This window comes from Crinia signifera, unplaced genomic scaffold, assembly GCF_055691185.1.
Source record: "Crinia signifera unplaced genomic scaffold, ASM5569118v1 HAP2_SCAFFOLD_80, whole genome shotgun sequence".
In the NCBI taxonomy this organism is placed as follows: domain Eukaryota; kingdom Metazoa; phylum Chordata; class Amphibia; order Anura; family Myobatrachidae; genus Crinia; species Crinia signifera.
Window position 1 is genome coordinate 244,517 of NW_028142708.1, and position 25,621 is coordinate 270,137.

Consider the following 25,621-nt stretch of genomic DNA (forward strand, 5'->3'; position numbering starts at 1 on the left):
AGGAGCTGATTGGCTGCTACTTTATCTCTCTCCACTGTATCTCTCTCTCCAGTACATAGACCCTCTGTCGACTCCACAGCAATGGATGATTGCGGACATAGAAATGGTTCTGTTTCACCAATGTACTGTACTGAGTCCGCATGCTACCTCCTCTCTGAAACAGAAGTACAGCTCCCCACTTCTGCGTGGAACCACAAGTCTCAGCCAGCCTTCTTGGCAGTCTCTGAGTCACGCTGCTCGTTGGCGTCTCTCATCGGCTACCACCGTTCCCCCTCCAGCTGCTCTTTTACTTTTAAATCAACTTTATGCGAAATGACGCTGCGCGCTTCTATGCCCTTTTTTAAAAATGGCCTAATCGGAGTAGGATCTGACAGGCCACAAAATGGCTGCCATCAGAATGCCCTGGAAAGTGATGGCTTCAGAAAGTAGCATATTACGTGTTGGTGGGACGGGTCTGTAAGTCATACCTCACAACGTCAGGGAATCACGGTGCAGCCATCTTCTCTGGGCCTCAATGCCTTGTGTGGGCCCACGTCTGCAAGGTTACAGCAGCAGCAGCAGCAGCAGCAGCACCTGAAGTGCACAGGAATCTGTCTGCAACACTAATGCTAATTACAGACACTTGCCCGAGTCCTCGGTGTGTTCCTGGCTCCCAGCAACCCCCCCTCCCCAGCCACGGCCTGGACTCTGTGCAAAGCTGCCCACAGTGAGACAGCCTCCAGTCACAAGCAGACCAGCGCTGTCTCGAAGGCACGTAGAAAAGGAGCAAATGTGAGGCCGGTCTCTGCCTACGGCCACACCACCCTGAACACGCCCGATCTCGTCTGATCTCGGAAGCTAAGCAGGGTCAGGCCTGGTTAGTACTTGGATGGGAGACCGCCTGGGAATACCAGGTGCTGTAGGCTTTTGCTTTTCTAGCCTGCAACCAGCAGGAGGCGCTCACGCCAGCTTACTTTTTTTCTTCTTCTTCTTCACTTGATCACATTTTTCTTTCTTTCTGTCTTTTCTTCTTTCCTTCTTTCTTTCCTCCACTACACCAGCAGGTAGCAGCACCTGGGGTTGCCGACGCAGTCAAATGGCAGCACATGCCGCACAGGGATTTCCTGCAGCAACACAGAGTGCAGTAAAAGCGTCGCCCAGCACACAGGTTATTCCGCCGCCTCAAACACGGGCAAAGTGTTTGCCCTAAACCTGAATCCACTGCATTGCTGGACATCACATCATCCACGTGTCAGTCCGTCCCATATATCTGGAGCACAGCCACAATGCAGCTGTTGTCTGGACGGAATGTCCCAGTGAATCCGGCATGGCTGCACTTTTTATTTATGACGCGACCACGCGGCAGACACAGAAACCGGCTGCATTGGAACATGTGCACCTGCGGTGATCTTAACGGCATCAGGTGTTTCGCTAAAGAGGAGACAAGGCAACGTGTCGGCATTCTCAAACTGCCGACAGAATGATTAAGACAAATTCTATATACGCATAGTACAGAAAAAATATCCAGAGTCTGAAATCCCGACAGCCGACATCCCAAACGTATGTATGCCGGGGAGGGTCAGGCTGCGGCGGGGAGGGTTAGGCTTCAAGAAGAGAGGCTAAGGGTTTGGCTGCGGTAAAAGGTTAGCGTTAGGAGGGCGTAACATACTTACCCGCCCAGGTGATGGAATTCGGTCATGTGACCACTGTCATTCTAAACGTCGGTCTCCCGTACCCAAATCGTATAACGGTATCACACACTATGGAGTCTATGTGCTAAGCCTTGGAGAAAGATAAAGTATCAACCAACCCGCTCCTTACACTTCTTTGTCAAACATAACCTGTAACATGGCAGTTAGGAGCTGATTGTCTGCTACTTTATCTCTCTCCACTGTATCTCTCTCTCCAGTACATAGACCCTCTGTCGACTCCACAGCAATGGATGATTGCGGACATAGAAATGGTTCTGTTTCACCAATGTACTGTACTGAGTCCGCATGCTACCTCCTCTCTGAAACAGAAGTACAGCTCCCCACTTCTGCGTGGAACCACAAGTCTCAGCCAGCCTTCTTGGCAGTCTCTGAGTCACGCTGCTCGTTGGCGTCTCTCATCGGCTACCACCGTTCCCCCTCCAGCTGCTCTTTTACTTTTAAATCAACTTTATGCGAAATGACGCTGCGCGCTTCTATGCCCTTTTTTAAAAATGGCCTAATCGGAGTAGGATCTGACAGGCCACAAAATGGCTGCCATCAGAATGCCCTGGAAAGTGATGGCTTCAGAAAGTAGCATATTACGTGTTGGTGGGACGGGTCTGTAAGTCATACCTCACAACGTCAGGGAATCACGGTGCAGCCATCTTCTCTGGGCCTCAATGCCTTGTGTGGGCCCACGTCTGCAAGGTTACAGCAGCAGCAGCAGCAGCAGCAGCAGCACCTGAAGTGCACAGGAATCTGTCTGCAACACTAATGCTAATTACAGACACTTGCCCGAGTCCTCGGTGTGTTCCTGGCTCCCAGCAACCCCCCCTCCCCAGCCACGGCCTGGACTCTGTGCAAAGCTGCCCACAGTGAGACAGCCTCCAGTCACAAGCAGACCAGCGCTGTCCCGAAGGCACGTAGAAAAGGAGCAAATGTGAGGCTGGTCTCTGCCTACGGCCACACCACCCTGAACACGCCCGATCTCGTCTGATCTCGGAAGCTAAGCAGGGTCAGGCCTGGTTAGTACTTGGATGGGAGACCGCCTGGGAATACCAGGTGCTGTAGGCTTTTGCTTTTCTAGCCTGCAACCAGCAGGAGGCGCTCACGCCAGCTTACTTTTCTTCTTCTTCTTCTTCTTCTTCACTTGATCACATTTTTCTTTCTTTCTGTCTTTTCTTCTTTCCTTCTTTCTTTCCTCCACTACACCAGCAGGTAGCAGCACCTGGGGTTGCCAACGCAGTCAAATGGCAGCACATGCCGCACAGGGATTTACTGCAGCAACACAGAGTGCAGTAAAAGCGTCGCCCAGCACACAGGTTATTCCGCCGCCTCAAACACGGGCAAAGTGTTTGCCCTAAACCTGAATCCACTGCATTGCTGGACATCACATCATCCACGTGTCAGTCCGTCCCATATATCTGGAGCACAGCCACAATGCAGCTGTTGTCTGGACGGAATGTCCCAGTGAATCCGGCATGGCTGCACTTTTTATTTATGACGCGACCACGCGGCAGACACAGAAACCGGCTGCATTGGAACATGTGCACCTGCGGTGATCTTAACGGCATCAGGTGTTTCGCTAAAGAGGAGACAAGGCAACGTGTCGGCATTCTCAAACTGCCGACAGAATGATTAAGACAAATTCTATATACGCATAGTACAGAAAAAATATCCAGAGTCTGAAATCCCGACAGCTGCCATCCCAAACGTATGTATGCCGGGGAGGGTCAGGCTGCGGCGGGGAGGGTTAGGCTTCAAGAAGAGAGGCTAAGGGTTTGGCTGCGGTAAAAGGTTAGCGTTAGGAGGGCGTAACATACTTACCCGCCCAGGTGATGGAATTCGGTCATGTGACCACTGTCATTCTAAACGTCGGTCTCCCGTACCCAAATCGTATAACGGTATCACACACTATGGAGTCTATGTGCTAAGCCTTGGAGAAAGATAAAGTATCAACCAACCCGCTCCTTACACTTCTTTGTCAAACATAACCTGTAACATGGCAGTTAGGAGCTGATTGGCTGCTACTTTATCTCTCTCCACTGTATCTCTCTCTCCAGTACATAGACCCTCTGTCGACTCCACAGCAATGGATGATTGCGGACATAGAAATGGTTCTGTTTCACCAATGTACTGTACTGAGTCCGCATGCTACCTCCTCTCTGAAACAGAAGTACAGCTCCCCACTTCTGCGTGGAACCACAAGTCTCAGCCAGCCTTCTTGGCAGTCTCTGAGTCACGCTGCTCGTTGGCGTCTCTCATCGGCTACCACCGTTCCCCCTCCAGCTGCTCTTTTACTTTTAAATCAACTTTATGCGAAATGACGCTGCGCGCTTCTATGCCCTTTTTTAAAAATGGCCTAATCGGAGTAGGATCTGACAGGCCACAAAATGGCTGCCATCAGAATGCCCTGGAAAGTGATGGCTTCAGAAAGTAGCATATTACGTGTTGGTGGGACGGGTCTGTAAGTCATACCTCACAACGTCAGGGAATCACGGTGCAGCCATCTTCTCTGGGCCTCAATGCCTTGTGTGGGCCCACGTCTGCAAGGTTACAGCAGCAGCAGCAGCAGCACCTGAAGTGCACAGGAATCTGTCTGCAACACTAATGCTAATTACAGACACTTGCCCGAGTCCTCGGTGTGTTCCTGGCTCCCAGCAACCCCCCCTCCCCAGCCACGGCCTGGACTCTGTGCAAAGCTGCCCACAGTGAGACAGCCTCCAGTCACAAGCAGACCAGCGCTGTCCCGAAGGCACGTAGAAAAGGAGCAAATGTGAGGCTGGTCTCTGCCTACGGCCACACCACCCTGAACACGCCCGATCTCGTCTGATCTCGGAAGCTAAGCAGGGTCAGGCCTAGTTAGTACTTGGATGGGAGACCGCCTGGGAATACCAGGTGCTGTAGGCTTTTGCTTTTCTAGCCTGCAACCAGCAGGAGGCGCTCACGCCAGCTTACTTTTTTTCTTCTTCTTCTTCACTTGATCACATTTTTCTTTCTTTCTGTCTTTTCTTCTTTCCTTCTTTCTTTCCTCCACTACACCAGCAGGTAGCAGCACCTGGGGTTGCCGACGCAGTCAAATGGCAGCACATGCCGCACAGGGATTTCCTGCAGCAACACAGAGTGCAGTAAAAGCGTCGCCCAGCACACAGGTTATTCCGCCGCCTCAAACACGGGCAAAGTGTTTGCCCTAAACCTGAATCCACTGCATTGCTGGACATCACATCATCCACGTGTCAGTCCGTCCCATATATCTGGAGCACAGCCACAATGCAGCTGTTGTCTGGACGGAATGTCCCAGTGAATCCGGCATGGCTGCACTTTTTATTTATGACGCGACCACGCGGCAGACACAGAAACCGGCTGCATTGGAACATGTGCACCTGCGGTGATCTTAACGGCATCAGGTGTTTCGCTAAAGAGGAGACAAGGCAACGTGTCGGCATTCTCAAACTGCCGACAGAATGATTAAGACAAATTCTATATACGCATAGTACAGAAAAAATATCCAGAGTCTGAAATCCCGACAGCCGCCATCCCAAACGTATGTATGCCGGGGAGGGTCAGGCTGCGGCGGGGAGGGTTAGGCTTCAAGAAGAGAGGCTAAGGGTTTGGCTGCGGTAAAAGGTTAGCGTTAGGAGGGCGTAACATACTTACCCGCCCAGGTGATGGAATTCGGTCATGTGACCACTGTCATTCTAAACGTCGGTCTCCCGTACCCAAATCGTATAACGGTATCACACACTATGGAGTCTATGTGCTAAGCCTTGGAGAAAGATAAAGTATCAACCAACCCGCTCCTTACACTTCTTTGTCAAACATAACCTGTAACATGGCAGTTAGGAGCTGATTGGCTGCTACTTTATCTCTCTCCACTGTATCTCTCTCTCCAGTACATAGACCCTCTGTCGACTCCACAGCAATGGATGATTGCGGACATAGAAATGGTTCTGTTTCACCAATGTACTGTACTGAGTCCGCATGCTACCTCCTCTCTGAAACAGAAGTACAGCTCCCCACTTCTGCGTGGAACCACAAGTCTCAGCCAGCCTTCTTGGCAGTCTCTGAGTCACGCTGCTCGTTGGCGTCTCTCATCGGCTACCACCGTTCCCCCTCCAGCTGCTCTTTTACTTTTAAATCAACTTTATGCGAAATGACGCTGCGCGCTTCTATGCCCTTTTTTAAAAATGGCCTAATCGGAGTAGGATCTGACAGGCCACAAAATGGCTGCCATCAGAATGCCCTGGAAAGTGATGGCTTCAGAAAGTAGCATATTACGTGTTGGTGGGACGGGTCTGTAAGTCATACCTCACAACGTCAGGGAATCACGGTGCAGCCATCTTCTCTGGGCCTCAATGCCTTGTGTGGGCCCACGTCTGCAAGGTTACAGCAGCAGCAGCAGCAGCAGCAGCAGCAGCACCTGAAGTGCACAGGAATCTGTCTGCAACACTAATGCTAATTACAGACACTTGCCCGAGTCCTCGGTGTGTTCCTGGCTCCCAGCAACCCCCCCTCCCCAGCCACGGCCTGGACTCTGTGCAAAGCTGCCCACAGTGAGACAGCCTCCAGTCACAAGCAGACCAGCGCTGTCCCGAAGGCACGTAGAAAAGGAGCAAATGTGAGGCTGGTCTCTGCCTACGGCCACACCACCCTGAACACGCCCGATCTCGTCTGATCTCGGAAGCTAAGCAGGGTCAGGCCTGGTTAGTACTTGGATGGGAGACCGCCTGGGAATACCAGGTGCTGTAGGCTTTTGCTTTTCTAGCCTGCAACCAGCAGGAGGCGCTCACGCCAGCTTACTTTTCTTCTTCTTCACTTGATCACATTTTTCTTTCTTTCTGTCTTTTCTTCTTTCCTTCTTTCTTTCCTCCACTACACCAGCAGGTAGCAGCACCTGGGGTTGCCAACGCAGTCAAATGGCAGCACATGCCGCACAGGGATTTCCTGCAGCAACACAGAGTGCAGTAAAAGCGTCGCCCAGCACACAGGTTATTCCGCCGCCTCAAACACGGGCAAAGTGTTTGCCCTAAACCTGAATCCACTGCATTGCTGGACATCACATCATCCACGTGTCAGTCCGTCCCATATATCTGGAGCACAGCCACAATGCAGCTGTTGTCTGGACGGAATGTCCCAGTGAATCCGGCATGGCTGCACTTTTTTTTTATGACGCGACCACGCGGCAGACACAGAAACCGGCTGCATTGGAACATGTGCACCTGCGGTGATCTTAACGGCATCAGGTGTTTCGCTAAAGAGGAGACAAGGCAACGTGTCGGCATTCTCAAACTGCCGACAGAATGATTAAGACAAATTCTATATACGCATAGTACAGAAAAAATATCCAGAGTCTGAAATCCCGACAGCTGCCATCCCAAACGTATGTATGCCGGGGAGGGTCAGGCTGCGGCGGGGAGGGTTAGGCTTCAAGAAGAGAGGCTAAGGGTTTGGCTGCGGTAAAAGGTTAGCGTTAGGAGGGCGTAACATACTTACCCGCCCAGGTGATGGAATTCGGTCATGTGACCACTGTCATTCTAAACGTCGGTCTCCCGTACCCAAATCGTATAACGGTATCACACACTATGGAGTCTATGTGCTAAGCCTTGGAGAAAGATAAAGTATCAACCAACCCGCTCCTTACACTTCTTTGTCAAACATAACCTGTAACATGGCAGTTAGGAGCTGATTGGCTGCTCCTTTATCTCTCTCCACTGTATCTCTCTCTCCAGTACATAGACCCTCTGTCGACTCCACAGCAATGGATGATTGCGGACATAGAAATGGTTCTGTTTCACCAATGTACTGTACTGAGTCCGCATGCTACCTCCTCTCTGAAACAGAAGTACAGCTCCCCACTTCTGCGTGGAACCACAAGTCTCAGCCAGCCTTCTTGGCAGTCTCTGAGTCACGCTGCTCGTTGGCGTCTCTCATCGGCTACCACCGTTCCCCCTCCAGCTGCTCTTTTACTTTTAAATCAACTTTATGCGAAATGACGCTGCGCGCTTCTATGCCCTTTTTTAAAAATGGCCTAATCGGAGTAGGATCTGACAGGCCACAAAATGGCTGCCATCAGAATGCCCTGGAAAGTGATGGCTTCAGAAAGTAGCATATTACGTGTTGGTGGGACGGGTCTGTAAGTCATACCTCACAACGTCAGGGAATCACGGTGCAGCCATCTTCTCTGGGCCTCAATGCCTTGTGTGGGCCCACGTCTGCAAGGTTACAGCAGCAGCAGCAGCAGCAGCAGCAGCACCTGAAGTGCACAGGAATCTGTCTGCAACACTAATGCTAATTACAGACACTTGCCCGAGTCCTCGGTGTGTTCCTGGCTCCCAGCAACCCCCCCTCCCCAGCCACGGCCTGGACTCTGTGCAAAGCTGCCCACAGTGAGACAGCCTCCAGTCACAAGCAGACCAGCGCTGTCCCGAAGGCACGTAGAAAAGGAGCAAATGTGAGGCTGGTCTCTGCCTACGGCCACACCACCCTGAACACGCCCGATCTCGTCTGATCTCGGAAGCTAAGCAGGGTCAGGCCTGGTTAGTACTTGGATGGGAGACCGCCTGGGAATACCAGGTGCTGTAGGCTTTTGCTTTTCTAGCCTGCAACCAGCAGGAGGCGCTCACGCCAGCTTACTTTTCTTCTTCTTCTTCACTTGATCACATTTTTCTTTCTTTCTGTCTTTTCTTCTTTCCTTCTTTCTTTCCTCCACTACACCAGCAGGTAGCAGCACCTGGGGTTGCCGACGCAGTCAAATGGCAGCACATGCCGCACAGGGATTTCCTGCAGCAACACAGAGTGCAGTAAAAGCGTCGCCCAGCACACAGGTTATTCCGCCGCCTCAAACACGGGCAAAGTGTTTGCCCTAAACCTGAATCCACTGCATTGCTGGACATCACATCATCCACGTGTCAGTCCGTCCCATATATCTGGAGCACAGCCACAATGCAGCTGTTGTCTGGACGGAATGTCCCAGTGAATCCGGCATGGCTGCACTTTTTATTTATGACGCGACCACGCGGCAGACACAGAAACCGGCTGCATTGGAACATGTGCACCTGCGGTGATCGTAACGGCATCAGGTGTTTCGCTAAAGAGGAGACAAGGCAACGTGTCGGCATTCTCAAACTGCCGACAGAATGATTAAGACAAATTCTATATACGCATAGTACAGAAAAAATATCCAGAGTCTGAAATCCCGACAGCTGCCATCCCAAACGTATGTATGCCGGGGAGGGTCAGGCTGCGGCGGGGAGGGTTAGGCTTCAAGAAGAGAGGCTAAGGGTTTGGCTGCGGTAAAAGGTTAGCGTTAGGAGGGTGTAACATACTTACCCGCCCAGGTGATGGAATTCGGTCATGTGACCACTGTCATTCTAAACGTCGGTCTCCCGTACCCAAATCGTATAACGGTATCACACACTATGGAGTCTATGTGCTAAGCCTTGGAGAAAGATAAAGTATCAACCAACCCGCTCCTTACACTTCTTTGTCAAACATAACCTGTAACATGGCAGTTAGGAGCTGATTGGCTGCTCCTTTATCTCTCTCCACTGTATCTCTCTCTCCAGTACATAGACCCTCTGTCGACTCCACAGCAATGGATGATTGCGGACATAGAAATGGTTCTGTTTCACCAATGTACTGTACTGAGTCCGCATGCTACCTCCTCTCTGAAACAGAAGTACAGCTCCCCACTTCTGCGTGGAACCACAAGTCTCAGCCAGCCTTCTTGGCAGTCTCTGAGTCACGCTGCTCGTTGGCGTCTCTCATCGGCTACCACCGTTCCCCCTCCAGCTGCTCTTTTACTTTTAAATCAACTTTATGCGAAATGACGCTGCGCGCTTCTATGCCCTTTTTTAAAAATGGCCTAATCGGAGTAGGATCTGACAGGCCACAAAATGGCTGCCATCAGAATGCCCTGGAAAGTGATGGCTTCAGAAAGTAGCATATTACGTGTTGGTGGGACGGGTCTGTAAGTCATACCTCACAACGTCAGGGAATCACGGTGCAGCCATCTTCTCTGGGCCTCAATGCCTTGTGTGGGCCCACGTCTGCAAGGTTACAGCAGCAGCAGCAGCAGCAGCACCTGAAGTGCACAGGAATCTGTCTGCAACACTAATGCTAATTACAGACACTTGCCCGAGTCCTCGGTGTGTTCCTGGCTCCCAGCAACCCCCCCTCCCCAGCCACGGCCTGGACTCTGTGCAAAGCTGCCCACAGTGAGACAGCCTCCAGTCACAAGCAGACCAGCGCTGTCCCGAAGGCACGTAGAAAAGGAGCAAATGTGAGGCTGGTCTCTGCCTACGGCCACACCACCCTGAACACGCCCGATCTCGTCTGATCTCGGAAGCTAAGCAGGGTCAGGCCTGGTTAGTACTTGGATGGGAGACCGCCTGGGAATACCAGGTGCTGTAGGCTTTTGCTTTTCTAGCCTGCAACCAGCAGGAGGCGCTCACGCCAGCTTACTTTTCTTCTTCTTCTTCACTTGATCACATTTTTCTTTCTTTCTGTCTTTTCTTCTTTCCTTCTTTCTTTCCTCCACTACACCAGCAGGTAGCAGCACCTGGGGTTGCCAACGCAGTCAAATGGCAGCACATGCCGCACAGGGATTTACTGCAGCAACACAGAGTGCAGTAAAAGCGTCGCCCAGCACACAGGTTATTCCGCCGCCTCAAACACGGGCAAAGTGTTTGCCCTAAACCTGAATCCACTGCATTGCTGGACATCACATCATCCACGTGTCAGTCCGTCCCATATATCTGGAGCACAGCCACAATGCAGCTGTTGTCTGGACGGAATGTCCCAGTGAATCCGGCATGGCTGCACTTTTTTTTTATGACGCGACCACGCGGCAGACACAGAAACCGGCTGCATTGGAACATGTGCACCTGCGGTGATCTTAACGGCATCAGGTGTTTCGCTAAAGAGGAGACAAGGCAATGTGTCGGCATTCTCAAACTGCCGACAGAATGATTAAGACAAATTCTATATACGCATAGTACAGAAAAAATATCCAGAGTCTGAAATCCCGACAGCCGCCATCCCAAACGTATGTATGCCGGGGAGGGTCAGGCTGCGGCGGGGAGGGTTAGGCTTCAAGAAGAGAGGCTAAGGGTTTGGCTGCGGTAAAAGGTTAGCGTTAGGAGGGCGTAACATACTTACCCGCCCAGGTGATGGAATTCGGTCATGTGACCACTGTCATTCTAAACGTCGGTCTCCCGTACCCAAATCGTATAACGGTATCACACACTATGGAGTCTATGTGCTAAGCCTTGGAGAAAGATAAAGTATCAACCAACCCGCTCCTTACACTTCTTTGTCAAACATAACCTGTAACATGGCAGTTAGGAGCTGATTGGCTGCTACTTTATCTCTCTCCACTGTATCTCTCTCTCCAGTACATAGACCCTCTGTCGACTCCACAGCAATGGATGATTGCGGACATAGAAATGGTTCTGTTTCACCAATGTACTGTACTGAGTCCGCATGCTACCTCCTCTCTGAAACAGAAGTACAGCTCCCCACTTCTGCGTGGAACCACAAGTCTCAGCCAGCCTTCTTGGCAGTCTCTGAGTCACGCTGCTCGTTGGCGTCTCTCATCGGCTACCACCGTTCCCCCTCCAGCTGCTCTTTTACTTTTAAATCAACTTTATGCGAAATGACGCTGCGCGCTTCTATGCCCTTTTTTAAAAATGGCCTAATCGGAGTAGGATCTGACAGGCCACAAAATGGCTGCCATCAGAATGCCCTGGAAAGTGATGGCTTCAGAAAGTAGCATATTACGTGTTGGTGGGACGGGTCTGTAAGTCATACCTCACAACGTCAGGGAATCACGGTGCAGCCATCTTCTCTGGGCCTCAATGCCTTGTGTGGGCCCACGTCTGCAAGGTTACAGCAGCAGCAGCAGCAGCAGCACCTGAAGTGCACAGGAATCTGTCTGCAACACTAATGCTAATTACAGACACTTGCCCGAGTCCTCGGTGTGTTCCTGGCTCCCAGCAACCCCCCCTCCCCAGCCACGGCCTGGACTCTGTGCAAAGCTGCCCACAGTGAGACAGCCTCCAGTCACAAGCAGACCAGCGCTGTCCCGAAGGCACGTAGAAAAGGAGCAAATGTGAGGCTGGTCTCTGCCTACGGCCACACCACCCTGAACACGCCCGATCTCGTCTGATCTCGGAAGCTAAGCAGGGTCAGGCCTGGTTAGTACTTGGATGGGAGACCGCCTGGGAATACCAGGTGCTGTAGGCTTTTGCTTTTCTAGCCTGCAACCAGCAGGAGGCGCTCACGCCAGCTTACTTTTCTTCTTCTTCTTCTTCTTCACTTGATCACATTTTTCTTTCTTTCTGTCTTTTCTTCTTTCCTTCTTTCTTTCCTCCACTACACCAGCAGGTAGCAGCACCTGGGGTTGCCAACGCAGTCAAATGGCAGCACATGCCGCACAGGGATTTACTGCAGCAACACAGAGTGCAGTAAAAGCGTCGCCCAGCACACAGGTTATTCCGCCGCCTCAAACACGGGCAAAGTGTTTGCCCTAAACCTGAATCCACTGCATTGCTGGACATCACATCATCCACGTGTCAGTCCGTCCCATATATCTGGAGCACAGCCACAATGCAGCTGTTGTCTGGACGGAATGTCCCAGTGAATCCGGCATGGCTGCACTTTTTATTTATGACGCGACCACGCGGCAGACACAGAAACCGGCTGCATTGGAACATGTGCAGCTGCGGTGATCTTAACGGCATCAGGTGTTTCGCTAAAGAGGAGACAAGGCAACGTGTCGGCATTCTCAAACTGCCGACAGAATGATTAAGACAAATTCTATATACGCATAGTACAGAAAAAATATCCAGAGTCTGAAATCCCGACAGCTGCCATCCCAAACGTATGTATGCCGGGGAGGGTCAGGCTGCGGCGGGGAGGGTTAGGCTTCAAGAAGAGAGGCTAAGGGTTTGGCTGCGGTAAAAGGTTAGCGTTAGGAGGGCGTAACATACTTACCCGCCCAGGTGATGGAATTCGGTCATGTGACCACTGTCATTCTAAACGTCGGTCTCCCGTACCCAAATCGTATAACGGTATCACACACTATGGAGTCTATGTGCTAAGCCTTGGAGAAAGATAAAGTATCAACCAACCCGCTCCTTACACTTCTTTGTCAAACATAACCTGTAACATGGCAGTTAGGAGCTGATTGGCTGCTACTTTATCTCTCTCCACTGTATCTCTCTCTCCAGTACATAGACCCTCTGTCGACTCCACAGCAATGGATGATTGCGGACATAGAAATGGTTCTGTTTCACCAATGTACTGTACTGAGTCCGCATGCTACCTCCTCTCTGAAACAGAAGTACAGCTCCCCACTTCTGCGTGGAACCACAAGTGTCAGCCAGCCTTCTTGGCAGTCTCTGAGTCACGCTGCTCGTTGGCGTCTCTCATCGGCTACCACCGTTCCCCCTCCAGCTGCTCTTTTACTTTTAAATCAACTTTATGCGAAATGACGCTGCGCGCTTCTATGCCCTTTTTTAAAAATGGCCTAATCGGAGTAGGATCTGACAGGCCACAAAATGGCTGCCATCAGAATGCCCTGGAAAGTGATGGCTTCAGAAAGTAGCATATTACGTGTTGGTGGGACGGGTCTGTAAGTCATACCTCACAACGTCAGGGAATCACGGTGCAGCCATCTTCTCTGGGCCTCAATGCCTTGTGTGGGCCCACGTCTGCAAGGTTACAGCAGCAGCAGCAGCAGCAGCAGCAGCACCTGAAGTGCACAGGAATCTGTCTGCAACACTAATGCTAATTACAGACACTTGCCCGAGTCCTCGGTGTGTTCCTGGCTCCCAGCAACCCCCCCTCCCCAGCCACGGCCTGGACTCTGTGCAAAGCTGCCCACAGTGAGACAGCCTCCAGTCACAAGCAGACCAGCGCTGTCCCGAAGGCACGTAGAAAAGGAGCAAATGTGAAGCGCTGTCCCGAAGGCACGTAGAAAAGGAGCAAATGTGAGGCTGGTCTCTGCCTACGGCCACACCACCCTGAGCACGCCCGATCTCGTCTGATCTCGGAAGCTAAGCAGGGTCAGGCCTGGTTAGTACTTGGATGGGAGACCGCCTGGGAATACCAGGTGCTGTAGGCTTTTGCTTTTCTAGCCTGCAACCAGCAGGAGGCGCTCACGCCAGCTTACTTTTCTTCTTCTTCACTTGATCACATTTTTCTTTCTTTCTGTCTTTTCTTCTTTCCTTCTTTCTTTCCTCCACTACACCAGCAGGTAGCAGCACCTGGGGTTGCCGACGCAGTCAAATGGCAGCACATGCCGCACAGGGATTTCCTGCAGCAACACAGAGTGCAGTAAAAGCGTCGCCCAGCACACAGGTTATTCCGCCGCCTCAAACACGGGCAAAGTGTTTGCCCTAAACCTGAATCCACTGCATTGCTGGACATCACATCATCCACGTGTCAGTCCGTCCCATATATCTGGAGCACAGCCACAATGCAGCTGTTGTCTGGACGGAATGTCCCAGTGAATCCGGCATGGCTGCACTTTTTATTTATAACGCGACCACGCGGCAGACACAGAAACCGGCTGCATTGGAACATGTGCACCTGCGGTGATCTTAACGGCATCAGGTGTTTCGCTAAAGAGGAGACAAGGCAACGTGTCGGCATTCTCAAACTGCCGACAGAATGATTAAGACAAATTCTATATACGCATAGTACAGAAAAAATATCCAGAGTCTGAAATCCCGACAGCCGCCATCCCAAACGTATGTATGCCGGGGAGGGTCAGGCTGCGGCGGGGAGGGTTAGGCTTCAAGAAGAGAGGCTAAGGGTTTGGCTGCGGTAAAAGGTTAGCGTTAGGAGGGCGTAACATACTTACCCGCCCAGGTGATGGAATTCGGTCATGTGACCACTGTCATTCTAAACGTCGGTCTCCCGTACCCAAATCGTATAACGGTATCACACACTATGGAGTCTATGTGCTAAGCCTTGGAGAAAGATAAAGTATCAACCAACCCGCTCCTTACACTTCTTTGTCAAACATAACCTGTAACATGGCAGTTAGGAGCTGATTGGCTGCTACTTTATCTCTCTCCACTGTATCTCTCTCTCCAGTACATAGACCCTCTGTCGACTCCACAGCAATGGATGATTGCGGACATAGAAATGGTTCTGTTTCACCAATGTACTGTACTGAGTCCGCATGCTACCTCCTCTCTGAAACAGAAGTACAGCTCCCCACTTCTGCGTGGAACCACAAGTCTCAGCCAGCCTTCTTGGCAGTCTCTGAGTCACGCTGCTCGTTGGCGTCTCTCATCGGCTACCACCGTTCCCCCTCCAGCTGCTTTTTTACTTTTAAATCAACTTTATGCGAAATGACGCTGCGCGCTTCTATGCCCTTTTTTAAAAATGGCCTAATCGGAGTAGGATCTGACAGGCCACAAAATGGCTGCCATCAGAATGCCCTGGAAAGTGATGGCTTCAGAAAGTAGCATATTACGTGTTGGTGGGACGGGTCTGTAAGTCATACCTCACAACGTCAGGGAATCACGGTGCAGCCATCTTCTCTGGGCCTCAATGCCTTGTGTGGGCCCACGTCTGCAAGGTAAAAGCAGCAGCAGCAGCAGCAGCAGCAGCAGCACCTGAAGTGCACAGGAATCTGTCTGCAACACTAATGCTAATTACAGACACTTGCCCGAGTCCTCGGTGTGTTCCTGGCTCCCAGCAACCCCCCCTCCCCAGCCACGGCCTGGACTCTGTGCAAAGCTGCCCACAGTGAGACAGCCTCCAGTCACAAGCAGACCAGCGCTGTCCCGAAGGCACGTAGAAAAGGAGCAAATGTGAGGCTGGTCTCTGCCTACGGCCACACCACCCTGAACACGCCCGATCTCGTCTGATCTCGGAAGCTAAGCAGGGTCAGGCCTGGTTAGTACTTGGATGGGAGACCGCCTGGGAATACCAGGTGCTGTAGGCTTTTGCTTTTCTAGCCTGCAACCAGCAGGAGGCGCTCACGCCAGCTTACTTTTCTTCTTCTTCTTCACTTGATCACATTTTTCTTTCTTTCTGTCTTTTCTTCTTTCCTTCTTTCTTTCCTCCACTACACCAGCAGGTAGCAGCACCTGGGGTTGCCAACGCAGTCAAATGGCAGCACATGCCGCACAGGGATTTCCTGCAGCAACACAGAGTGCAGTAAAAGCGTCGCCCAGCACACAGGTTATTCCGCCGCCTCAAACACGGGCAAAGTGTTTGCCCTAAACCTGAATCCACTGCATTGCTGGACATCACATCATCCACGTGTCAGTCCGTCCCATATATCTGGAGCACAGCCACAATGCAGCTGTTGTCTGGACGGAATGTCCCAGTGAATCCGGCATGGCTGCACTTTTTATTTATGACGCGACCACGCGGCAGACACAGAAACCGGCTGCATTGGAACATGTGCACCTGCGGTGATCTTAACGGCATCAGGTGTTTCGCTAAAGAGGAGACAAGGCAACGTGTCGGCATTCTCAAACTGACGACAGAATGATTAAGACAAATTCTATATACGCATAGTACAGAAAAAATATCCAGAGTCTGAAATCCCGACAGCTGCCATCCCAAACGTATGTATGCCGGGGAGGGTCAGGCTGCGGCGGGGAGGGTTAGGCTTCAAGAAGAGAGGCTAAGGGTTTGGCTGCGGTAAAAGGTTAGCGTTAGGAGGGCGTAACATACTTACCCGCCCAGGTGATGGAATTCGGTCATGTGACCACTGTCATTCTAAACGTCGGTCTCCCGTACCCAAATCGTATAACGGTATCACACACTATGGAGTCTATGTGCTAAGCCTTGGAGAAAGATAAAGTATCAACCAACCCGCTCCTTACACTTCTTTGTCAAACATAACCTGTAACATGGCAGTTAGGAGCTGATTGGCTGCTACTTTATCTCTCTCCACTGTATCTCTCTCTCCAGTACATAGACCCTCTGTCGACTCCACAGCAATGGATGATTGCGGACATAGAAATGGTTCTGTTTCACCAATGTACTGTACTGAGTCCGCATGCTACCTCCTCTCTGAAACAGAAGTACAGCTCCCCACTTCTGCGTGGAACCACAAGTCTCAGCCAGCCTTCTTGGCAGTCTCTGAGTCACGCTGCTCGTTGGCGTCTCTCATCGGCTACCACCGTTCCCCCTCCAGCTGCTCTTTTACTTTTAAATCAACTTTATGCGAAATGACGCTGCGCGCTTCTATGCCCTTTTTTAAAAATGGCCTAATCGGAGTAGGATCTGACAGGCCACAAAATGGCTGCCATCAGAATGCCCTGGAAAGTGATGGCTTCAGAAAGTAGCATATTACGTGTTGGTGGGACGGGTCTGTAAGTCATACCTCACAACGTCAGGGAATCACGGTGCAGCCATCTTCTCTGGGCCTCAATGCCTTGTGTGGGCCCACGTCTGCAAGGTTACAGCAGCAGCAGCAGCACCTGAAGTGCACAGGAATCTGTCTGCAACACTAATGCTAATTACAGACACTTGCCCGAGTCCTCGGTGTGTTCCTGGCTCCCAGCAACCCCCCCTCCCCAGCCACGGCCTGGACTCTGTGCAAAGCTGCCCACAGTGAGACAGCCTCCAGTCACAAGCAGACCAGCGCTGTCCCGAAGGCACGTAGAAAAGGAGCAAATGTGAGGCTGGTCTCTGCCTACGGCCACACCACCCTGAACACGCCCGATCTCGTCTGATCTCGGAAGCTAAGCAGGGTCAGGCCTGGTTAGTACTTGGATGGGAGACCGCCTGGGAATACCAGGTGCTGTAGGCTTTTGCTTTTCTAGCCTGCAACCAGCAGGAGGCGCTCACGCCAGCTTACTTTTCTTCTTCTTCTTCACTTGATCACATTTTTCTTTCTTTCTGTCTTTTCTTCTTTCCTTCTTTCTTTCCTCCACTACACCAGCAGGTAGCAGCACCTGGGGTTGCCGACGCAGTCAAATGGCAGCACATGCCGCACAGGGATTTCCTGCAGCAACACAGAGTGCAGTAAAAGCGTCGCCCAGCACACAGGTTATTCCGCCGCCTCAAACACGGGCAAAGTGTTTGCCCTAAACCTGAATCCACTGCATTGCTGGACATCACATCATCCACGTGTCAGTCCGTCCCATATATCTGGAGCACAGCCACAATGCAGCTGTTGTCTGGACGGAATGTCCCAGTGAATCCGGCATGGCTGCACTTTTTATTTATAACGCGACCACGCGGCAGACACAGAAACCGGCTGCATTGGAACATGTGCACCTGCGGTGATCTTAACGGCATCAGGTGTTTCGCTAAAGAGGAGACAAGGCAACGTGTCGGCATTCTCAAACTGCCGACAGAATGATTAAGACAAATTCTATATACGCATAGTACAGAAAAAATATCCAGAGTCTGAAATCCCGACAGCCGCCATCCCAAACGTATGTATGCCGGGGAGGGTCAGGCTGCGGCGGGGAGGGTTAGGCTTCAAGAAGAGAGGCTAAGGGTTTGGCTGCGGTAAAAGGTTAGCGTTAGGAGGGTGTAACATACTTACCCGCCCAGGTGATGGAATTCGGTCATGTGACCACTGTCATTCTAAACGTCGGTCTCCCGTACCCAAATCGTATAACGGTATCACACACTATGGAGTCTATGTGCTAAGCCTTGGAGAAAGATAAAGTATCAACCAACCCGCTCCTTACACTTCTTTGTCAAACATAACCTGTAACATGGCAGTTAGGAGCTGATTGGCTGCTCCTTTATCTCTCTCCACTGTATCTCTCTCTCCAGTACATAGACCCTCTGTCGACTCCACAGCAATGGATGATTGCGGACATAGAAATGGTTCTGTTTCACCAATGTACTGTACTGAGTCCGCATGCTACCTCCTCTCTGAAACAGAAGTACAGCTCCCCACTTCTGCGTGGAACCACAAGTCTCAGCCAGCCTTCTTGGCAGTCTCTGAGTCACGCTGCTCGTTGGCGTCTCTCATCGGCTACCACCGTTCCCCCTCCAGCTGCTCTTTTACTTTTAAATCAACTTTATGCGAAATGACGCTGCGCGCTTCTATGCCCTTTTTTAAAAATGGCCTAATCGGAGTAGGATCTGACAGGCCACAAAATGGCTGCCATCAGAATGCCCTGGAAAGTGATGGCTTCAGAAAGTAGCATATTAAGTGTTGGTGGGACGGGTCTGTAAGTCATACCTCACAACGTCAGGGAATCACGGTGCAGCCATCTTCTCTGGGCCTCAATGCCTTGTGTGGGCCCACGTCTGCAAGGTAAAAGCAGCAGCAGCAGCAGCAGCACCTGAAGTGCACAGGAATCTGTCTGCAACACTAATGCTAATTACAGACACTTGCCCGAGTCCTCGGTGTGTTCCTGGCTCCCAGCAACCCCCCCTCCCCAGCCACGGCCTGGACTCTGTGCAAAGCTGCCCACAGTGAGACAGCCTCCAGTCACAAGCAGACCAGCGCTGTCCCGAAGGCACGTAGAAAAGGAGAAAATGTGAGGCTGGTCTCTGCCTACGGCCACACCACCCTGAACACGCCCGATCTCGTCTGATCTCGGAAGCTAAGCAGGGTCAGGCCTGGTTAGTACTTGGATGGGAGACCGCCTGGGAATACCAGGTGCTGTAGGCTTTTGCTTTTCTAGCCTGCAACCAGCAGGAGGCGCTCACGCCAGCTTACTTTTCTTCTTCTTCTTCACTTGATCACATTTTTCTTTCTTTCTGTCTTTTCTTCTTTCCTTCTTTCTTTCCTCCACTACACCAGCAGGTAGCAGCACCTGGGGTTGCCAACGCAGTCAAATGGCAGCACATGCCGCACAGGGATTTCCTGCAGCAACACAGAGTGCAGTAAAAGCGTCGCCCAGCACACAGGTTATTCCGCCGCCTCAAACACGGGCAAAGTGTTTGCCCTAAACCTGAATCCACTGCATTGCTGGACATCACATCATCCACGTGTCAGTCCGTCCCATATATCTGGAGCACAGCCACAATGCAGCTGTTGTCTGGACGGAATGTCCCAGTGAATCCGGCATGGCTGCACTTTTTATTTATGACGCGACCACGCGGCAGACACAGAAACCGGCTGCATTGGAACATGTGCACCTGCGGTGATCTTAACGGCATCAGGTGTTTCGCTAAAGAGGAGACAAGGCAACGTGTCGGCATTCTCAAACTGCCGACAGAATGATTAAGACAAATTCTATATACGCATAGTACAGAAAAAATATCCAGAGTCTGAAATCCCGACAGCTGCCATCCCAAACGTATGTATGCCGGGGAGGGTCAGGCTGCGGCGGGGAGGGTTAGGCTTCAAGAAGAGAGGCTAAGGGTTTGGCTGCGGTAAAAGGTTAGCGTTAGGAGGGCGTAACATACTTACCCGCCCAGGTGATGGAATTCGGTCATGTGACCACTGTCATTCTAAACGTCGGTCTCCCGTACCCAAATCGTATAACGGTATCACACACTATGGAGTCTATGTGCTAAGCCTTGGAGAAAGATAAAGTATCAACCAACCCGCTCCTTACACTTCTTTGTCAAACATAACCTGTAACATGGCAGTTAGGAGCTGATTGGCTGCTACTTTATCTCTCTCCACTGTATCTCTCTCTCCAGTACATAGACCCTCTGTCGACTCCACAGCAATGGATGATTGCGGACATAGAAATGGTTCTGTTTCACCAATGTACTGTACTGAGTCCGCATGCTACCTCCTCTCTGAAACAGAAGTACAGCTCCCCACTTCTGCGTGGAACCACAAGTCTCAGCCAGCCTTCTTGGCAGTCTCTGAGTCACGCTGCTCGTTGGCGTCTCTCATCGGCTACCACCGTTCCCCCTCCAGCTGCTCTTTTACTTTTAAATCAACTTTATGCGAAATGACGCTGCGCGCTTCTATGCCCTTTTTTAAAAATGGCCTAATCGGAGTAGGATCTGACAGGCCACAAAATGGCTGCCATCAGAATGCCCTGGAAAGTGATGGCTTCAGAAAGTAGCATATTACGTGTTGGTGGGACGGGTCTGTAAGTCATACCTCACAACGTCAGGGAATCACGGTGCAGCCATCTTCTCTGGGCCTCAATGCCTTGTGTGGGCCCACGTCTGCAAGGTAAAAGCAGCAGCAGCAGCAGCAGCACCTGAAGTGCACAGGAATCTGTCTGCAACACTAATGCTAATTACAGACACTTGCCCGAGTCCTCGGTGTGTTCCTGGCTCCCAGCAACCCCCCCTCCCCAGCCACGGCCTGGACTCTGTGCAAAGCTGCCCACAGTGAGACAGCCTCCAGTCACAAGCAGACCAGCGCTGTCCCGAAGGCACGTAGAAAAGGAGCAAATGTGAGGCTGGTCTCTGCCTACGGCCACACCACCCTGAACACGCCCGATCTCGTCTGATCTCGGAAGCTAAGCAGGGTCAGGCCTGGTTAGTACTTGGATGGGAGACCGCCTGGGAATACCAGGTGCTGTAGGCTTTTGCTTTTCTAGCCTGCAACCAGCAGGAGGCGCTCACGCCAGCTTACTTTTCTTCTTCTTCTTCACTTGATCACATTTTTCTTTCTTTCTGTCTTTTCTTCTTTCCTTCTTTCTTTCCTCCACTACACCAGCAGGTAGCAGCACCTGGGGTTGCCGACGCAGTCAAATGGCAGCACATGCCGCACAGGGATTTCCTGCAGCAACACAGAGTGCAGTAAAAGCGTCGCCCAGCACACAGGTTATTCCGCCGCCTCAAACACGGGCAAAGTGTTTGCCCTAAACCTGAATCCACTGCATTGCTGGACATCACATCATCCACGTGTCAGTCCGTCCCATATATCTGGAGCACAGCCACAATGCAGCTGTTGTCTGGACGGAATGTCCCAGTGAATCCGGCATGGCTGCACTTTTTATTTATAACGCGACCACGCGGCAGACACAGAAACCGGCTGCATTGGAACATGTGCACCTGCGGTGATCTTAACGGCATCAGGTGTTTCGCTAAAGAGGAGACAAGGCAACGTGTCGGCATTCTCAAACTGCCGACAGAATGATTAAGACAAATTCTATATACGCATAGTACAGAAAAAATATCCAGAGTCTGAAATCCCGACAGCCGCCATCCCAAACGTATGTATGCCGGGGAGGGTCAGGCTGCGGCGGGGAGGGTTAGGCTTCAAGAAGAGAGGCTAAGGGTTTGGCTGCGGTAAAAGGTTAGCGTTAGGAGGGTGTAACATACTTACCCGCCCAGGTGATGGAATTCGGTCATGTGACCACTGTCATTCTAAACGTCGGTCTCCCGTACCCAAATCGTATAACGGTATCACACACTATGGAGTCTATGTGCTAAGCCTTGGAGAAAGATAAAGTATCAACCAACCCGCTCCTTACACTTCTTTGTCAAACATAACCTGTAACATGGCAGTTAGGAGCTGATTGGCTGCTACTTTATCTCTCTCCACTGTATCTCTCTCTCCAGTACATAGACCCTCTGTCGACTCCACAGCAATGGATGATTGCGGACATAGAAATGGTTCTGTTTCACCAATGTACTGTACTGAGTCCGCATGCTACCTCCTCTCTGAAACAGAAGTACAGCTCCCCACTTCTGCGTGGAACCACAAGTCTCAGCCAGCCTTCTTGGCAGTCTCTGAGTCACGCTGCTCGTTGGCGTCTCTCATCGGCTACCACCGTTCCCCCTCCAGCTGCTCTTTTACTTTTAAATCAACTTTATGCGAAATGACGCTGCGCGCTTCTATGCCCTTTTTTAAAAATGGCCTAATCGGAGTAGGATCTGACAGGCCACAAAATGGCTGCCATCAGAATGCCCTGGAAAGTGATGGCTTCAGAAAGTAGCATATTACGTGTTGGTGGGACGGGTCTGTAAGTCATATGTAAGCCCCAGGACAGACGGGGTAAAACCAACCTGCCCCGACAGCCTGCGACTGACGGGGCCAGGAGAGCAGTGGATTGGAGGGCGAGAGGGAGGAAGAGGCGGCGTTTGAAAAAGGAAGGGGACTCACCAGCTAGGCAGGGTGGAGCGAGGCAGCGTGAAGCGAGGAGCGTGGAGAGAGAGCAGCGTAGAGAGACCGGCAGCAGCGTGTGACCCCCGGCGCATAACGGAGCGCCCGCCGCAGAGAAGGGAGAAGCCGGACGGAAGAGCGGGTGACGTCAGCGGTGACCCCCGCCGACCTCCAGCAGCGAAGGGAGAGGAACCGCTAGCCGCCCATCACCCGCCGGGGAAGCCGCAGCAAAGGAGCGGGTGACGTCAGGGTGACCCCCGCCGACCCTGGGACGCAGGGAAAGGAAGGGAGCGCCGCAGGCAGCCAGGCTCAGCCAGCGCTGCGAGAGCGGCAACCCCCGCTGACCTTCCCCATCCACCAGCCACGCAGAAAGCGCGGCAAGAGCCGTGACCCCGCTGACCTTCCCCAGCCATCAGCAGCACAGACCACGCGGCAAGAGCCGGTCCTCTGCCCACTACACCGGATCCAGCGTGGCCAAGCTGACACCCAGAGCACAGGAGAAGTGAGAGGGGCTCTGCAGGTTGCCGCACTCATCTGTCCAAGTCCACGAGGCCATTGAGGGAGACGGCCTCCATCTTGAAGTTCCAGGAGGAAGAAAGACTGGCCGCCATCTTGCCGTCTAAACGTGAGTGTTGCCTTTGAGGCCCCTTTTAGGGATCCGACACTACACCTGCCATATTCCCAACAGAACCCTACCCAACCCAGAGACAGCCCCTGCATCCTTGGAGCTGGGCATCCCCCTGTTAGTGGCCTGCCCGCAACTTCCAGGCCATCAGTCTTTCTTTCCCTGGGCCGACCTACCGAGTGAGGAAACTCGTTCACTATAAGGGCCGAGAAGGCCTCCTCACTGCTGTTAAGACTGCATACGGGCCAGTAAATACCCAAGACATTAGGCAGACCCTACCCCTGTCCCACGACTGGATATGTGCACCACCATGGGCCCCAGCCAAATCCTTGTGCACAGGTCGGGCCATTAGGGCCTGCGAGTTAGGACATTGTAGAATTGTTGCGAAGGGTTGTCAGGTGTAAGTTAGGAGGTTACCGGTAACTTTAGCTTAGTTTGGGATACGTCACTAGCACAGAGAAAGGTGTCGTAAAACATTTCCTTTTGTTTGAATGTATATTGCACCGTAAAACATTTCCTTTTGTTTGAATGTATATTGCACTGTGAAACATTTCCTTTTGCTTGAATGTTTATTGCACTGTGAAATATTTCCTGTTACTTGAATGTTTATTGCACTGTGAAACCATTTCCTTCACCTGAATGTTTATTGCACCGTAAAGCATTTCCTTCTTACCTAAAAATAAAAGGTAAATCGAATCTGATAGTGGAGTGTTCTGTGCCCCATTCCTGCATCCTGAGAAGACTCCTGACTGAGATCCGGATATTGGGGAAGATCGGCCCCCGCCGCACCCATAAGGTAACTCCTCCTTTTGGGTGTCTACAGTTTCCTGGCGTCACGAACAGGATTCAGTCGACGCGGAGTATAATCTGATCCCAGGATGGACGCACCACAGGCCGAAGGTGGGCAGGCACCCATTGTGCCCCCCAACGCCGAACAACAGGTGGCCGCCCCGGTGGTAATACCTGTACCCGCAACGGCATCTCCCGCTCCCATTACACTACCCTACTACTTCGGGGCCCCATGGATGTTGACATACAGTGGGGACCCCAACAAGGGGGCCACATTCACGGCCTTCAAGAACCAGATGAAATCCATGGCCCAGCTCTACACACCGAGAGAAGAGCAGAGGGTACAGATCCTCATCGGCCAACTCACGGGCTCGGCCCTCAGCGAGGTAGAATCATGGGAGGACGACCAAAAGAAGGACACCGACCAGATCTTGGAACGGCTAGCCACGATCTTCGAGACCGCTACCCTCCCGGAGTTGAAGATGCAACTCTACGGCCGAAAGCAACAACCGGGCGAAACCCTCCGGGACTTCGCCCTAAGTCTACAAAAGACCCTGAAACTCATCCAAGCGGCCGACAAGGATGAAGTCCGTAACAGCGACGAGGCGCTCACCCTCCAGTTCGTGGAGGGAGCATCGAACCCTAACGTCAAAACCCAGCTGCGAATCCTCAAGATGCAGATGCCAGGGAAGCCCTTCGCTGATTTCAAGAACGCCGCCATCCGGACCATCGGGAACCACGCCGACCCCGAGGTAGAATATCCAGAAATGGTGGGGGCTCGAGGGCCCGTGGCCACGAGCTCTGAACAAGTGGGCCGACTGAAAGACCGGACCGCCCAGAGTGACAAACCACCAGTGGGGAATCAAGACCAATCCCTCCAGCGCCAGGTGGAAGACCTGGTCCTCGGGATGGCTGCCATGCAGCGAGACATGCGCCAGCTGACACGGCAAACCGCGCCTACAAGCGGGGGAACCAGATGGAAAACGGAAAGACAGCAGTCGGGCCGGAATCGATGGGACCCCCCCCGAGAATATGGAAGACGGGCTTCCGACCAATTCGACCATCAGGGCCGACCCATCTGCCGACGCTGTCGGGAAGCCGGACACGTCGAGAGAAACTGTCCCTCGTCCGACCATTTAAACTCCAATGCCCCGAGGGGGAGGGCCGAACCTCGGGGGGAGTCGCTGGAATAGACCCAGACCCAGACAAATGGTGGCCCCAGTACATCGGAAGGTGTCCCACCCTGCCAATAACCATCAACGGAGTGGAGGCCGTAGCGATGGTAGACACCGGATCGCAGATCACCACAATCCAACTGCCGACCCTCCAACGCCATTGGGGAAGTCACCAGCTGTTGTCCCCGCCGCCCACATGGCTCCACCTAATCGCCAGTAATGGCCTGGAAATCGCCTGCGAAGGATACTGGGAAGCCGACATACAAATCGGGAATACGTTGCTGCCCAAACAAGGGTGCCTGGTGACCACCACAGATGAAACGAAGGTAGCGCCCATAATCCTAGGGATGAACGTCTTGCAACGCTGCCCCAACGAGCTCGTAGCTGCGTT

At 52.1% G+C, this 25,621-nt stretch overlaps 12 non-coding genes across 12 annotated transcripts; all 12 read left to right on the plus strand.

Moving 5' to 3' along the window:
- The first annotated feature begins 786 nt into the window (after window positions 1-786).
- Window positions 787-905, plus strand: LOC146056405 (5S ribosomal RNA). Its single transcript, XR_014469204.1, has one exon. It is a non-coding gene; the product is annotated as a 5S ribosomal RNA (ribosomal RNA).
- Window positions 906-2,625: 1,720 nt separating this feature from the next.
- LOC146056406 (5S ribosomal RNA) lies at window positions 2,626-2,744 on the plus strand. Its single transcript, XR_014469205.1, has one exon. It is a non-coding gene; the product is annotated as a 5S ribosomal RNA (ribosomal RNA).
- Window positions 2,745-4,461: 1,717 nt separating this feature from the next.
- Window positions 4,462-4,580, plus strand: LOC146056493 (5S ribosomal RNA). The gene has a single exon (XR_014469284.1). It is a non-coding gene; the product is annotated as a 5S ribosomal RNA (ribosomal RNA).
- Window positions 4,581-6,303: 1,723 nt separating this feature from the next.
- On the plus strand, window positions 6,304-6,422 carry LOC146056408 (5S ribosomal RNA). Its single transcript, XR_014469206.1, has one exon. It is a non-coding gene; the product is annotated as a 5S ribosomal RNA (ribosomal RNA).
- Window positions 6,423-8,136: 1,714 nt separating this feature from the next.
- Window positions 8,137-8,255, plus strand: LOC146056409 (5S ribosomal RNA). The gene has a single exon (XR_014469207.1). It is a non-coding gene; the product is annotated as a 5S ribosomal RNA (ribosomal RNA).
- Window positions 8,256-9,966: 1,711 nt separating this feature from the next.
- Window positions 9,967-10,085, plus strand: LOC146056410 (5S ribosomal RNA). The gene has a single exon (XR_014469208.1). It is a non-coding gene; the product is annotated as a 5S ribosomal RNA (ribosomal RNA).
- Window positions 10,086-11,796: 1,711 nt separating this feature from the next.
- Window positions 11,797-11,915, plus strand: LOC146056411 (5S ribosomal RNA). Its single transcript, XR_014469209.1, has one exon. It is a non-coding gene; the product is annotated as a 5S ribosomal RNA (ribosomal RNA).
- A 1,763-nt stretch (window positions 11,916-13,678) lies between these two features.
- LOC146056469 (5S ribosomal RNA) lies at window positions 13,679-13,797 on the plus strand. Its single transcript, XR_014469262.1, has one exon. It is a non-coding gene; the product is annotated as a 5S ribosomal RNA (ribosomal RNA).
- Window positions 13,798-15,514: 1,717 nt separating this feature from the next.
- LOC146056412 (5S ribosomal RNA) lies at window positions 15,515-15,633 on the plus strand. Its single transcript, XR_014469210.1, has one exon. It is a non-coding gene; the product is annotated as a 5S ribosomal RNA (ribosomal RNA).
- Window positions 15,634-17,338: 1,705 nt separating this feature from the next.
- On the plus strand, window positions 17,339-17,457 carry LOC146056413 (5S ribosomal RNA). The gene has a single exon (XR_014469211.1). It is a non-coding gene; the product is annotated as a 5S ribosomal RNA (ribosomal RNA).
- A 1,711-nt stretch (window positions 17,458-19,168) lies between these two features.
- LOC146056414 (5S ribosomal RNA) lies at window positions 19,169-19,287 on the plus strand. Its single transcript, XR_014469212.1, has one exon. It is a non-coding gene; the product is annotated as a 5S ribosomal RNA (ribosomal RNA).
- A 1,711-nt stretch (window positions 19,288-20,998) lies between these two features.
- On the plus strand, window positions 20,999-21,117 carry LOC146056416 (5S ribosomal RNA). Its single transcript, XR_014469214.1, has one exon. It is a non-coding gene; the product is annotated as a 5S ribosomal RNA (ribosomal RNA).
- Window positions 21,118-25,621: the final 4,504 nt, after the last annotated feature.